Source organism: Pseudorasbora parva, chromosome 21 (genome assembly GCF_024679245.1).
Source record: "Pseudorasbora parva isolate DD20220531a chromosome 21, ASM2467924v1, whole genome shotgun sequence".
NCBI classification, from domain to species: domain Eukaryota; kingdom Metazoa; phylum Chordata; class Actinopteri; order Cypriniformes; family Gobionidae; genus Pseudorasbora; species Pseudorasbora parva.
Window position 1 is genome coordinate 32,899,726 of NC_090192.1, and position 4,240 is coordinate 32,903,965.

General features: G+C 36.3%; 1 non-coding gene across 1 annotated transcript; it reads left to right on the forward strand.

Annotated features, from left to right (window-relative positions):
- Nucleotides 1-3,948: 3,948 nt before the first annotated feature.
- trnaa-agc (transfer RNA alanine (anticodon AGC)) lies at nt 3,949-4,023 on the forward strand. Its single transcript has one exon. It is a non-coding gene; the product is annotated as a tRNA-Ala (tRNA).
- The last annotated feature ends 217 nt before the right edge of the window (nt 4,024-4,240 follow it).

Consider the following 4,240-nt stretch of genomic DNA (forward strand, 5'->3'; position numbering starts at 1 on the left):
AAAAACTATATATATATATATATATATATTATTGTTTTATTTTTTATTTTTTAGAACACACTCACACATATATATGTGTATGTGTGTGCTTTGCAGACATTTATTATTTTATTATTTATTATATTACATTTATTATAGACTATTTTATATATGTATATATATATATATATATATATATATATATATATATATATATATATATATATATATATATATATATATATATATATATATATATATATAATATAAAATAGTCTATAATAAATGTAATATAATATATATAAATTTGTGTGTATGTATGGCAAGGTAATGACATCCATTGTCTGTGTTGTTAATTTCTCTTCTGAACCTCTTTAAACCTTTCACAAACTATCATCCTGTGCCCCTTACAGTAATTTCCCAGCTTGCCTCTTGTCTTCTGTACTCATTGTTATCTAATCTCAAGCAGTACGGCTTTAAAATCCCTCTGAGTGGGCCAACGCACTTCAGATTACAGTCTGTCATGTCCGTTGTCTGGATTTTCTTCCAAACTTCAGCTTGGACCTCTAAGTACCATTAGTCTCTCCGCTGTCACCCTCAATGGGACAGATAAGGCTCACTGGGAGGGTGAAAGCAATGGATGCACAAGGATGGGCTCCACGTGTGTCAGTTCCCACCCTTATCCTTTCTGAGACACACTGGTTCTTGCTTGGCTATATTTATCCTTCTCTCCTCCTGCAACAGCCTGAACCAAGGGGCCACTGTCGGTTTCTTGGCATCCACACAAGGGCACCAAGTGATATGGCCTCCTTCAATCTACAAGGTGTGACTGAGCTTAATGCACAGGCTGTCACAGAGTCCTATCTAAAGAGCTTTTAACAGTTCATAAAAAAAGAAATCTGTTTAGAACACATTGTGATTGTCTAGTAACCATAGTTATATCCACTTGAAGTCCATAGTTTGAAAGCACGGTGTAATTTTGATATATATTTAAATATATTTCTCAAAATAAAGTATGATATTGTACATGCTTGCTTAGCCCCTAATGTTTTTTTGATACCTGACTTACCCAGAAGGCTCTTCTCAAAAAATAACTTCATTGTGCATTGGGTTGAATATTCATGACTTTTCCAAAGTCTTCCAGAAACTAACTGTAAAAAGTACAATTGAGTAAATTGAGTAAAGTCTCTATGTATATTTCTGTTGAAGTGGCAGTGGATTCCAGAATCTGTAAATTACCCTACACCATATAATGAGGATAAGTGTAAAATGCTGCACATAATTAAAATAATTCTGAATGTTGGTGTTGTCCATGCTAACTTTTCCTTTGTATCTGTGTGATTTCACAGTAAAGTGCCGGACAGCCAGGGGATATGGGCAGGACCTGTCAATCATCATCAAAGCGAGGGAAATTCCACATTTCTTCACAATTCATTTAATGTAAGTGCCATTAGGTTTAGATTCATGTTAAATCTCTCTCATTCTCTTTTGTTGTAACTGGTAACATGACAGCATTAAAGTACCTAAAATGACCCCAATGTTCATCCTCTCAACGCTCGAGAGATTGAGGAAAGGAAGTGAGAAGCAAAGCATTGATGAATTTTTGAGGTTGGCTATCCACATTTTCATTTCATTTCATTTGAAGTGCCACAAACCGAAACCTGGCACACTGAACAAGACAAATGTCCTGCTAACGAAACGTCTGTTAAATTTTCAACAACCAATGAATCACACCAATAGTGCATCACCGGCCCGTTATTGGCTCATTTGCTGGGAAATTCCTACCTTCCAAAGAAAATGGCACAGTGATTTAAATGAATGGAAAAGTACTCATCTGTACCTTCCTCTCTTCCTCTCTCTCTTTACCAGCATGCCTTTTATTTGTGAAGAAGCCAACAAGTGTAGCTCACTTGCCAAGAGGAAGTTTAGGGCTGATTGCAACCATGATTAAAGTGTTTGTTTCAGACTGTGCTGAATAAATCCATTTTGCATGGTTTGTAAGTAAATAAATAAATAAAGATCTGTTCACAAGTTCCAAATTACATAAAAAAATATGGTAAATGTAAATATGAAGATTGCCTGGAATCCATGTGTTCCTATGTTTTGTCTTCTGTCTTAATCGTGCATTACTGCAGGGTTGTTATTTGAGGCATAATTAAGACCTGCTTAATAATGCAGTCAATTGATTGATGAACTCATTCATGTTCTGTCAATAGAGCCAGCACAATGGTGTGTGAGAGTGAGAACAAGAGAAAGTCAAATACCCTTTAACCAGCTGTATCCCATCAATGTCCATCAGTCAGTCCAGTCTTTTGAAATGTACTTTCTTACTCTCGATTACTCACTCATTCTTCTTGGTTTCCAGTGATGAAACATGAAAGGTCCAGACTAAATGCATCTTCAAATATTTTGTATGTTTCCCAAGGAATACTTTACCAGAAATTAAGATTCCATCATTAGTCATTTCCAAATATAACTCGTTTGACTTTCTTTTTTTTTATGGAACAAAAAAGTAAATTTTTGAAGAATATTCTTTAGCAGTCATTACAAGGAAAGTTAAGTAGGACTAAGGCTATAATCTAAAATGATCAAGAACAGTCCACAAAAAGTAGTTTGTGTGACTTGTGCACTGAATTTCCAGGTCTTTGTGCAAACTTTGTGTGCGCATTGACTGAAATTTAAGTTGATGAATCTCCATTCATGAGAGAAATAATTTTCTCCAATCATTCTTTAGACTCAGATCTTTTCAATGATTTAGTTTGGGTGATCCAGTTCACAAAACTGATCTGAGTTCTCAAGTAAGTTTCAGTCTGTTTGTCACATACAGCAAAGCTATCTTATGATACCAGAAGACATAAAATATAGCGCACATACTTTTTTGCTTTTGCATCTTTTTTGTATCTTGAAAGCTCCTGCCCCCATTCATTGTAATTGCATGGAGAGCAACCAGTATGTTATTGAAAATGTATCCGTTTACATTACATGCACACACACAAAAAAAGAAAATCATAGGGGTTTGGAATGACATGAGGGTGAATGAGCAAATGATGACAGCATTTTCACTCTTGGGTGAACTATTCCTTTAACTAGGAGGTAAATCTAAGAGGATTCTTTTTTAAATGAGAAAGGTCTACGCAGTGGGACTCTGGGAGTATCAATCAAGGCTGTCACTGACTCCTGCAGCCTCTCGCTTCAGTTACCGCAGACACATCTGCACAAAATTCAGCGTGAAATTGTATGGCTCCTACTCCACCAGGGCCATCTGCCTCCTTACAGTCCAGAGCCACCTCTACCCCCTTCAGAGGCCTGAGCCCTGAGCTCTGGTCATACTGTTCCCAGAGGTGCTCCACTAGTTGCACTCAACCATTCGTCCCTTCCAACCTCTGAATGCCTTCGAGAAAGCTCATACTATAACCTATGGTATCTGTCATTTGTAACTTCTAAACAAATATTTGTAGATTGGCATTGTTGGCTTCAAAATACCAAGAGAACATTTTTGCTTGGAGGTTTCTATTCTCATTCCCTGCCAGCGTTTAAAACGGTTGCCAGCCACTGCTAGCGTTTTTCAGAATATTTTGTTGTATAAATATCTGAACATGCAATATATCAAAAGAAAGAACAGGCTCTCTGCTTTTAAACAGAAAACTTGTATTCTAGCTGTATGCATTTTTTATCAACAATTGTATGTGGAGTTTATTTTTAAAAAAGCAACATTATGAGCAAAAAAGCTGAGAAAATCACACTTTTGTCAAGGACTACATCCAGATCGGATTCAGAACAATAATAAAAACATAGATGGAGTAGATTGAGTTCATCAACACCCCTAATGCTTGCACAGTCTTATAGGTCCTAGGTCGTCATTTTATTCAGTAACATTATGCAGTTTTGCACATGGTATCGCTTGTTTCTGCATCTTCTTTGTATGTATTTTGATCAGGAGATGTTGTACTTGTAGATGTTGTACTACAGGCTTTCCTGTAGCTCAACCAGTAGAGCGTGGCGCTAGCAACGCCAAGGTCATGGGTTCGATTCCCAGGGAAAGCAAGAACTGACAATAATGTAAAATTTGTACCTTGAATGCAATGTAAGTCGCTTTGGATAAAAGCGTCTGCCAAATGCATAAATGTAAATGTAAATGTAAATGTTGTACTCTTTCACAAGATGCTTCATAATGGTATCCGTATACCATTGAAAACATGGAAAGGCCGTCAACGACAGGAAAAGAGTTTAAAAAAACAAAACTCAGACTTAATAAATAAGA